Here is a 12,043-nt window from a genome sequence, read left to right on the forward strand (position 1 = left end):
CACCTTTGGAGGAACTGCTAGTTGGACAGTGCCCCTTCTTCCCTTCCGCACCCTGGCTCAGCCTCTGTGGAGGCATAGCTGAGCCCTGCAGATGTAAGATCTTGTTGCTGAAGATAATGTCTGAATAGATTTCACACATTTCGCATTTTTCTGAAAAATAAATCCCTCCATGATACCCCTGGGCTGCATCCTGGTGAGGTGATGCCAATGACATTTTTCAGTCACACAAGATTCTGTCATGGAGCCACCGTCATTAGACAAGAAGCCCAGAAACAGAAGACTTTACAGATTACAGGTGTGGGAATCTAAGGTGAAAAGTGAATGGAAAGGTTGCTCACCCTGGAACTCACAGTCCTATTTCAAGACTACTTCTGAAACCTCCAGAGGCCAGTGCAGAGAATAAAAGGGTTTGCTATGCTACTAAACTATACAATATGTGACATGCAGATAAGAAAGGCTTTGGACAGCTCATAATTGTGCTGGTTCTGGGGAGGCTTCTATTTGGGACCCCTATTATGACAGCTTCCTACATATGTTTAGGATCACAGCTTGAGTCTCAGCCACCTTAACATGAACACATCAAAAGCACATCCAGCCACTGGATGAGGGATGGTACTCACAGGACAAATCTACCCTAGTGTTCAGTCACTAGGCTCCAAGCAGTCAGGCACAAGCAATCAGGTAAAAAGACTGAATGAACTGTTTCTGAACTAGCAAAGTGGTTTGCAAAGCTGGGATCCATCATGATCCCCATGACAAATGGACTGACTGACCTCTTAGAAAAAAATTATAATTGGAAAAGCAAAGGAGTAAATTCATCCCTAGCATAAGCAGGTTCCATTCCATTGATTTCAATGCAGCAGAGGTTGCATCCCAGTTCACCAGATGGTGATCCAGAGCAGTTTACTAACAGTGTGTCTCCGGAACCAGAGGGGATTTTTATATTGGTCCCAAATAAAATCTCTTCACTGGCATGAAATGGGAGAAATTGGTTGAAGATCTGTCAAAAAAAAAAAAAAGGAAGAAGAAGAAATAGTAAGTTTAAAATTATGGTGAGAATGATCCATGCAGAATGATTACCACTATCATTAAAATATGCAACTCATTAATTTTAATTTAATGTAAATGTGTGTCTTTATGGACAAGAGGGCTGCAGCTGAATCCTATGTAACATTTCCCCATTGCTGTGGGGACTTTCCCGTCCTGTAGTTGGAGTCCCATCCTCTGTCTCTGTAATGCTGAAAGCCTCTAAAACAATGAAAGTAACTGAGATTGAATAGCAAACAACAAAAAGTTCAGAGTTGATCAGTGATGATGAGAGAACTCCAGCTGGGTTCTCTGGGGAGCAATAATCAAGAATTAAAGTCTTGATTTTTTTTAAGCTAACAAATGAAGCTTCTTTATTCTACTTAAATGGGATAAAAAAGGCCTATTAAATAGAGCTAACACTAGTACTAATCTTCAAGCCACATCCCTGCTGGCCCCTGAGAGAAAAAAAAGAGATTCTAAAAGGGTTTAACAAAACTCACATAAAAAGGGAAGAGCAGACGATAACTCATACAACTTTGAAAAGCTCAACATCAGAAATGGAAAGGAAGAGACAACCTGGTGCAGTGCAGCTTTCCTACCCTGTCCCCCAAATCCTTCAGAGTTCACACTCCGCAGAGAGCCTTGCAGGGTGTGGAAGGGGTCGTCCCTGCCTTTTACTTCCAGGGATTTGATCTCCTGTGCACCCTGCTTCGTTGGGGTTGTGTGTGTTTCTGGCAGGAGTGATCTGAGCAGTGGGGTGGAAAGGGGTGGTGTGCCCATTCCTGGGCAGGCCTGAATATTGGCTCACTTTACTGTCACATTGGCAGCATCTTCTGTATGCTCGTTTCCACCTAAATATTGCATAGGGCCTGATTTCGGCCCATAGTGTAAGTAGACCACCATCTACAATCTGTATGCTCTTCTGTGTTTCTGAGCTACTCAGTCAGGGGTGAGAAAGGAGGAGGAGCATGAGTGAAGTTATCTAAAAGATCCACCACTCTAGGGATCGTCCCAACCTTCTCCTGTGTGGATGCCAAGTAAATAATATATGTGTAGCTCTATGGTAGGGAGGGGATTATTATTAAAATGAAAATTGAGGGTAAAATGTCTTCATTAATCTAGAACAGTGGTTCTCAACCAGGGGTCTGGGGCCTCCTGGGGGGCCACGAGCAGGTTTCATGGTGGCTGCCAAGCAGGGACAGTGTTAGACTCACTGGGGCCCAGGGCAGAAAGCCTAACCCCTGCCATGCAGGGCTGAAGCCCGGAGCCCTGAGCCCCACCACCCAGGGCTGAGGCAGAAGCCTGAGCAACTTAGCTTCACAGGGGCCCCTGTGGCGTGGGGCCCCAGGCAATTGCCCGGCTTGCTACCCCCTAACAACGGCCCTGGCTTTTATATGGAGAAAACAGTTGTTGTGGCACAGGTGGACTGTGGCGTTTTTATAGCATGTTGGGGGGTCCTCAGAAAGAAAAAGATTGAGAACCCCTGATCTAGAACACTGAAATAATGACGAACTTGCTCCCGGGGCCATGTTGTGCAGTAGTTGTGCCATATTCTTATGCTATCCCTCCCGCTGGTGTATTGAGCCAAGCAGGAATCTAGCCCGCAGCTCAGGATGAGGAGTTTGGTTTTTTTTCCCCCTCTTCATTGTTTTTTTATTTTCATGCACCTCTGCATTTCCACCCAGGATCGGAAAGTGCTGACGTACCATGAGAGAGGCTGTTACCATAGCCTATCCATAAACAGGAAACAGTGGAAATTTTCCAAAGCACTCTGGATTCTCCACAGCCTTGCACCCTTGTGTAGACATTTGCACCTTGCACAATAGGTGTAAAATGTTACCATTCTGTTTTGGGAGCATTTTACACCCACTTTGCACTGGTGTGAGAGACTACACAAGGTGCAAAGCAGTGAATCTCAGCCAAGAAGTTTAAACCATCTGGATAAGCTTCAGACAAGTCTCTGAACCTTAGGGCTTGTCTACACTAGTGAGCTTACAGCGACACAGCTGTACTGATGCAGCTGAACCGCTGTAAGTTTGCTTGTGTAGCCTCTCTGTGCCGACAGAAGAGAGCTCTCCTGTTGACATAATAAAACCACCTCTATGAGCGGCGGTAGCTATGTCAGCGGGAGAAGCTCTCTCACCGACATAGTGCTGTCCACGCCGGCGCTTCTGTCAGTGTAACTTATGTCACTCATACTCCCGACTGACATAACTTGTACCAATAAAAGTGGTAGTGTAGATAAGCCCTTAGAATCTTCTAAGTTTCACCTTTTGCTACCAAAGCTGCTATTATTACAGAATAATGACATACAATCATCAAAGAAACCCTCCCCTAACTAAAGCCAGTAGGAGTTTTGATGCTGATTTCAGTAACAACAGAATCAGGACCTTTGTCTGTGGGTATCAGAGTATCCTTTTCAAAGACTCAAATCCAGTTCTTAATTTGTAGTGAAAGAGGTGTCGGGGCGCGAGCAATTAGGTGTCAGGGCTCAAGCAATTTTTTTACTTTCCTAACTGACGCAGCAAGCCCAGAGGTGCCAGGGCTCTGAACTGCCAAACCTAGAGGTGGCAGGGCTCAGCTCTGGCAAGCCCTGGCACAAATTAAGCACAGCCCAAACCTGATTTATATGATTAGAGATTGCACTCAACTAACATCACTGTATATTTTAAAAGAAAATTCCTCTTAATAGCCTGATTTTAAAGTTTTTTACAACATATTTATTATCTCATGCAGTGATGTTTTGTAACTTGGATTTTTTGGCTAACGAGTAGCTCATCTAATGAAAATAATGATTTTTTCATGCTGTACTACATGGTAATTTAAAGCATTTCAATTAAACAAACTGTCTCATTAGTGTGCCTTGATAAAACAGTTGAATTTTCTTTGATATGGTCAAAAATATCTATCATGCTTTTGGGATGCAATCAAACTCTCCAATAAACTTGTTGCTAAAGACGGCTGCCTTGTACCATATACTTTCAGAGCAGTCAAATGACCTAGTTTAGAAGTGTTTGAAGCTATTTTATAATGTGGAATAAGAACAAATTAACCTTGTTTAACAAGTAGTTTTCAATTTGTGTTTCAACATTCCTCTAAGCTCTATCATCTCAGAGGCAGGTTATATAATATATATTTAATAACACTGGAAAGCACCCCTTACATGATGTACAAGGCCCTTGGTGTGTGGCACTTCCATTGCCCTCAAAATGTATCTTATGCCACAGGGTTGGTTATTTGATTATTCTGTTGCTCTTTGTGTGTATTTAGGTGAGCAAGTCTAGGCACCATTCTTTTCCCCTTTGATTTGTTTGGCCATTTCTTCCAGGTTACAAAGGACTTATTTGAATTAATAAAAATGGCAAAGGAAATGTAGAAATGCTTGTAGCAGAAATAACTTTGTGTATCTGTAGCCAAGGTCAGTTGCACCTTCCTTGCAGTGGACTGCTATGATTGAGGCCAAATGTTTCTTTGTGTGTGAGGCCAGATCCTTCGCTGGTATAAATCAGTATAGCTCTGTTGAAGGCGATGAAACGATGATTATTTACACCAGCTGAGGATGTGGTTTTCATTCACCGTGCTGTCATTTCCCCCTAACAATGTGTTTCGCGTGCAAAACCCCAACACAGTGCCAGGCTGTGTTAAAGTGGTGACATGCAGGAAGATGCTATAGTATAGCCTTTTACTTTTGGAGTCTTTGGTTCAAATATAGTGTACATCACAGGGGGAAATGAATTGTGTGATCTCATGTTAGTGATAGGATATTTTATCCATGTCACAGCTTGATAGGTTTTAACTGCTGAAGAGAGATAATGGAGGGGTACAAGAGAACCATGGTTTGTGGTATCTTGCAAGTCAGAAGGGAGACATGCTGGCAGGACTCGAATGAGAAGTTTGCACAGACAAATAGACAATCTGCAATGTCTGCTATAATTAGTCTTTTCAGAAAACAGAACAAACAAACCCAAAGCTGAAAAGCCAATTCAAAGGGATCTGAATTTACATGTGTATTTATGATACTGGTAGATCAGGAGCCAGCTCATGTCAAGGTCCCCATGTCACAACTAAACACTGACAAATACATAGCTGGAATCAGTCTGGCTCACCTGTGTTACTAGGTTTCAGAGTAACAGCCGTGTTAGTCTGTATTCGCAAAAAGAAAAGGAGGACTTGTGGCACCTTAGAGACTAACCAATTTATTTGAGCATAAGCATAAGCTGTGTTACTAGTACCGTTAAAATAGGTATTAGGATTGTAAGAATGCATTTGGTGTTTAGACGTTATTGAATGCTTGTGAGTTGTTGCGTGCGTTAATCTCACTTATAATATCTGTATTCCACATTGTAAGATTATATTTAAGCATTTGTAGAGTAAGCCTCTGTGACTGTGTAACTCACCAGACATGAGAGAGACATTAACTAGTGTGAAATGCTGGTCTCCAACAGAAGGTGTTATGTCCTGTCGGACAAGGAAGGCTCATTGACACCAGATGGACTATTATTGAACATTACAGAGGACAAAAGACTTGGTTGTTTACACACACACCCAGGAAGATTAGTCATGCAAGTGAAAGGCTTTGTCTACACTAGGAACTGAACAAAACTTTTGTCATTCAGAGGTGTTAAAAAACACACACCCCCCAAAAGACAAAAGTTTTGTGGATGAAAAGCGCCTGTGGGAACAGCGCTTTGTCAGCAGGAGTGCTCTCCGCTCCCACAAAGCTACCTCTGCAGGTTGGGGCATCAGCGGGGACGATACGTTGCATTCCTGTGCTGTGATTGGCCTCTGAAAATGTACAGAACACACAACCAATTCGGGGTTTATGCCCTGGTTTTTAATAGTCTGCTCTTGAGCCATGGCAGGACAACTTGACAGGGTTAAAACTCGATCACTCCCTGCACTTTCAGCAAACAGACCAAAAAAAAAAAAAAAAGGCTGAGAAATCACAGGGACCTGGAGTGCCCTGCCCCTCCTCCCCCCTCCCCCCCAATATCTGAGCATGGAAGGCAGCATCCACACAGGGATCCCCTCCCTCTCACACAACGGGATGCTTGGTGGGGGGGAGACAATAAGTATCTTTAACACCATTTTACAGCTGGGGAAACTGAGGCACGGGGAGTGACATGACTTACCCAAGGTGACCCAGCAGGCTGGTTAGCCAAGCCAAGCATAGAATTCAGGTCTCCTGAGTCCTAGTCTAGCATGCTACCTGATAGGCCACCTAGCCTCCCCTAGAAGGTGGGAAAGGAAGGATGGCCCAGTGGTTAGGGCACTAACCTGGGCTCAACTGATCCACATTCAGTCCTCTGCTCCACCTTGGGCAAGTCACTTAGCCCCTCTGTGCCTCCGTTCCCCATCTGAAAATTGGAATAATAGCCATGCTCTACCTCACAGGAATGTTGTGAAGGGCTCAGGTACTACAGTGGTGGCTACCATATAGGTAGTCAGACACCTCCATGTCCCTTTCTCATTCTGTGGACCCCAGAGAGACCTCTCTATGGATCCAATATCTATGCTGGAGGAGGGGATGGAGACTAGGGTTTGATAAGATGCTGTAGAGAACTTGGGTGAACACTGAATTTTACTCCGGTATCTTTTCTTTTACAGACGTGTGTAACTGACTTAGGAGCCTAAGTCCCATTTTCAAAAGTGACTTAGGCACAGGAGCCTCTCATTGAAAGTCAGTAGGACTCACATTCCTCCCTTCTTGGAATCATTTTTGAAAACAGGACTTAGGTTCTTTTGGTCACTGTTAAATAAACACCATGTGTTTTTTAAAATCCTTGTCAGACTAATAACACCGTTGTTATTACATATGATGGAATGTTACAAGTCAAATAGTGTTTACTTTCTGCACTTGACTCCCCTTCAACAGTAGAACTAGACTGGACAATATCACTTTCTGTTTCTAATGGTTTTTGCTTGATGGTTCTCATGTACTAGCAGAATGATCATATATTTGGGTTCGAGTATTGCAAGGAAATATTTACATACAACACACAAGCCTCTCATTTACCCACCCCTGCTTTTTAAGAAGGCCTAAATTCTAAGCCTAAAATAAGCAGACAGTGTCCCTTTAATCAAAATTTAATGCTTGTTTTCTATCTCCTCCAAAGCACTTACAAATCTAAAGCCTTTGGAAAGAAACAAATCATTAGTGCTGCTGTTTTCTTCTGGTTTCCAGCGTGTGGGAAGTTTGACCCTGAGGTATCATGTTAATTTGTTTATTGTTTTGTTATACACAGAGCCCTTTTTGGAGCCATCTGTCACAGTATTGCTCGTTTTGTTGTTTAATGGGGGCCGTCTTGTGGGGAAAGTACAGAAAGAGCTAAAATCTGCTTGAGCACAAGATAAGGCCAAAACATTTCTTCAGCAGGGTACAAAAAGCATCTGCTTGCATCCTCCAGTTACAGAATAGAGAGGTCCACAGAAAAACACTTCCAAGCATGGCAGAAATATTCTGTACTGTTGTGTAAAGTCTTGTCACTGGTATGTCGGATGAAGCAGAAGTTGGCCATTAGGCCAGCGTTTTCAGAAAACGCTTAGTTCCCATTTAGACACCTAAAAAAGTGGCCACATTGAGTGCTGAGCTCTTCTGGAAATCTTTGGCTCTGAGGTTGAGAACTGAGCACAAGAAAATCTGGCCCTTTGTGTGTCCACATACATCTCGGAGTCCTGTACAAGGAGCAGCTCACCAAGGAGAAGCCTAACTGAGACAACCAGTTTGTCACAAACTCATGAAAAGGTAAAATCTCCAGGGGGTTTCTCTCCACAGAGTGAGGTATAATGTTGTAGAAATATTTTGTGTGTTCTGTGCCATATATGTAGCCAGCTGATCATAGGCATAGATGTCTAAGGCTGCCTTAGCGTATTGATCCAGGTTTTCTGTTACAGTGTGAGGTTTTGTGTTGCTAGCAAGCAGTGTGACTTGCTGTATTTTTCTTTACAAAGCAGAAAGGGAGAACCTTTTGAATTAGCCATTACCACCATGCAATCTGCTTAGTGCAGCTGGAGGCTGATGGGCACTGTATTGTATAGCATCATTTCCTTGTTGCACGCACAACATCTAATTTTTTTACAACAAATTTCCATGTGTGTTGCACATTGCATGGGTATAGATAGCCCTTAATTGTTTTATTTTCGGGTTGTAACACTATCTAGCTAGCTAGATTAAGTATTTATACCACATTCATTGCCCCATTCTTGACAGCTCCAAACTTTAGTAATTTTTAGTCCCTAGAGAAAAGTAATGTTCTGGAGTATGCTGTCTAAAGTCTTTCTGTTCTTCTCTTATCTATCAATGAGTAATGCCTTCCTTGGGGCTGCGCAGGTTTGTAACTACCCCACAGTGTGAGCATGGAGGTCAAATTCAGCCCTAAATGAATGTGCAACACACTGATGTAGGGAGGGCAGACAGCTGTTCTTCAAGTTTTGGATCACATAGTAGCGTGATATTCTTTGGTTCCCAGTGTGCCTGTGATGATGTTGCTGTCCTTTTCAGCATTTCCACCTTGGTACATATTAGAAACCAAACCTGAGGTTTATTTCGGTTGTATTGTGATCTAGAGGTACAAAGGCAGTTTTCTCTACATTAAGCAAAAAATCCTTACTTTGAAGAAAGAGGCATTATGGACCAACAACTAGGCCACTCAGCTGTGACTCCAGAGATCTGAGTTCCATTTCTGGGTCTTCTACTGACCTGCCCTGTGACCCTGGGCAAGTCACTTAGTCCCACATTTTTGAAGGTATTTAAGCATTGTTCTGCAGACTAAGTGCCTAAACCACTTTTAAAAATGAGCTTTGGGTTCCTAAATCACATAGGCTTTGCAGTGCTGAGCAGAGCAACACCAAAATACCTTTAAAAATCTGGGCCTTAATCTCTCTGTGCCTCTGTTTCCCCTCTCAGCCTTAATCTGTTTTGCCAATTTAGCTTGTAAGTTCTTTGGAGCAGGGACTGTTTCTTACTATGTGCTTATATAATGCCTCACATAGTGGGATCTGATCCCAGCTGAGACCTCCAGGCAGCACAAATAATATACAGTATTATTATTATTCAGGGAAATGACAGGTTGGCCTATTTGCCACTTTTGGTATTATCATTATTTTATTATTTATTTGGTGCACCTAGAGGCCCCACTATGCTAAACACTGTGCAAACACCTAGCAAGAGGTAGTTCATTCCCCACAGAGCATACTGTCTTAACAGACAAGACCAACAAAAGGTGGGTGAAAGGAAATATTATTATCCCCACGCTACAAATAGGGAACCCTGAGGCACAGATAGATTTAAGGACTTCCCCAAGGTCACACTGGGAGTCTGCCGTAGATTTGAGAATTAAATGTTGATCTTCAGAGTCTCAGTCCATAGATCATCCTTCAGTACAAGACAGCTAATTCTGCGTCGTTTTAACATTTACTTAGCTAAAAGCAAATGAAACAAAATGATCCTCTCACCCTCTTTTCCTCTTTAAAAAAAAGATGTGGTAATGGGGGAGGGGCAGTCTGTTTCATATTTTTAATTCAGTAATGTACATGATTAATGGGGTGATGCATTCTTCTCTCTTCAGATGATAATAAAAAGTGATCAAAATGGATTTTTGTTATCCTCTGGGCATTAAGAGCTTAAATGCAAAATGCATGACTTATTATATCTAGCCAACACTTAGGGGTAAATATTCAGCACGGGGAATTAGTTGTTGTTAATTGGAGTTGTGAGCTGAATTCCCAGGGCACTGTACCCCTTTGTTTTAATATTGAAATAGGGAGAAGCCAGCACTGTGATCTAGGAAAGCATGTGTATTATGCTCTGTAAGCTGCAGTGCATGCTAAAAATCTTCATCATCTAAATGCTTAATTGCAATTGTTTGAGACATACATTTAAGGGAGAACTTGCTAAATGCACCCTGGGAGGTGTTTAGGGTTTTTTTTTAATGGATTATGAACATCTCCTCCATACACTATTTTAAAAATTTGGGGCCAAATCCCTAGCTAGTATAATTACGCATAGCTCTATTGATTTCAACGGTGCTAGCTGATTTATACAGGCTGAAGATATGGCCCCACTGTTTTTCATCCATTGTCTAAATGGATAAAACATTGCATAGAAAATGCAGGGGGCTCAATTCTGGTCTCAATGACCCATGTGCAACCCAAACTGAATTCACTGGGGTTGCATGAGAACTGAACTTGGCCTTTATCTTTTCCTAATAGTAGTTCCAATTAGAAGGTTTCACTGCAACCAAAATGAGCAGTTTTGTAATGGGTCTGCTTTACAGTGGCATATTTGAGGTTGTTACAGAATCTACATCCTTATACAGTATTTCAGTTTTCTCATATGCATTCCCCGTCTCTCTCTGAATAGTTTTTAATTACTACAATAAAAAAATATCTCTAACACATTCAAGAGACCCAAGAACACCTTGAGTCTGCACTTCAGGTTTTTGTCCCCTGAGCCAATCCAGGCTGCACATGCTGAGAAAATGATAAAGTAGCAATCCCTGAAGTAGAGGCCACAGGTCAGACATCTCACATAACACCCTCTTTTAGCTGATCCTCCTTGCATGGTTAATTGCCAGTGGTATAATCCAAAAAGTAACAGATAAACCCAGACTAGCCTTGCCTGTTCCTGTCAGTAAAACATCACAAAGAAATGTTCACAGTGCTCCTGAACGGCTCAGAAAAATAAGCTGAGATGTTTAAATGACTTATAAACCCCTTAGACTATCTCACCTGCAAAGCCTTCCTGTACCTCTTCATTGATCTTTAACTTAAGAGCACAAATACATATTTTTAAAGAAAAATTGACTCATGATTGACATTTCATCATCCCTTGCCCAATATTTGGTGCATTTGCTAATGCTTCACTGTTCTATAGGCCTCAAAGTGGGACACCAGCTCCCTTGGGCTCTTGTCCTGCTGTCTGCTCAGGTTACAGCTCAGTCCTGTGCTCACTCACTGAAGTCAAAGGGAGTTTTGCTATTTATTTCAATGGGAACAGAGTCTAGCCCAGATCATTCTTCTCTGCCTTGGTGGGCTTTCTTTTACCATGTGGCCAAATTGTTTGAGTCAGATCTTATTCAGTGCTTGGCGTTTTCATAGCACATTTGGTCTCCTAACTGATTAATTATCCTCCTTGCAACATACCTCCAAGATAGGTAAGTAGAAATTATTACCCTGTTTTGCAACTGGAGAAACAGGAAGCAGAGATGTTAAGGGTGAAAATTTAATCAACTTTATTGCCTTGGGTTTTGAGTGCTCATCTTGAGACAGCTTAATGTGTCTTATGTTGGGCACTCAAAAATTGGGGCATCCAGAATCAGTAGCCACTTTTGAACATGTGGCCCTAAGTGATTTATCCAAGCCCACAGAAGGAAACTGTGTCAATATGAGGATTAGAATTCTGTAGATCTTGCCCTCCTGGCCCTGTGTTTAGGACACTGAAGCACACAGTTGCTCTATAATGTAGGTTAAAAATAAGTATGTTCCTCACTTTAAGACACATCCATCAATGAGACAAAACAGGAGATCCTGAAGAACTGTGGAGAGGTTTCCAGCACAAACCTCTCTGGAAACTGTGAGCATATCATATAGTAATGTGGCAAACAAGTAGCCTGCAGCACCTCCCAGCATCCTCTGTACATTATTGCAAGAGGGGTTTTATACAGAGTGACATGAGCTACAAACAAAATTAATTTGCATCTCACATGAAGGACAATATGTAGCTAATGCAAAGGGCCTGCACAATTATGAATGCCCCATTGCAGCCTCATAGTAGGGATCTCAGGGCAGAGTGGAGCGAATCCTGCACCGACTGCGTACTGAAGTGAAGGCATCTGCACTGATCACACATAGTCTGGTGTAGATAGGAGCGTGGGGGCTGGACCAAGGTTGATGCCACTGTATCAGCAATTACGTATCTTCGGTGGACTGAATCCCTGCATATGTGATGTGTGAGGCCAGTGGCCACTACAACAGCTTAGGTGGAAGAGGCTGTGCTGGCATCCAAGGAGGATCC

General features: G+C 42.5%; 1 long non-coding RNA gene across 1 annotated transcript in view; it reads right to left on the reverse strand.

The window, feature by feature from the left end:
- Positions 1-926: 926 nt before the first annotated feature.
- Positions 927-12,043, reverse strand: part of LOC141986334 (uncharacterized) — a 45,594-nt gene continuing 34,477 nt past the window's right edge. Inside the window, exon 3 of the long non-coding RNA XR_012639252.1 lies at positions 927-1,000. This is a non-coding gene — a long non-coding RNA (uncharacterized LOC141986334). The remainder of the gene's footprint in view (positions 1,001-12,043) is intronic.

Source organism: Natator depressus, chromosome 4, assembly GCF_965152275.1.
Source record: "Natator depressus isolate rNatDep1 chromosome 4, rNatDep2.hap1, whole genome shotgun sequence".
In the NCBI taxonomy this organism is placed as follows: Eukaryota; Metazoa; Chordata; order Testudines; family Cheloniidae; genus Natator; species Natator depressus.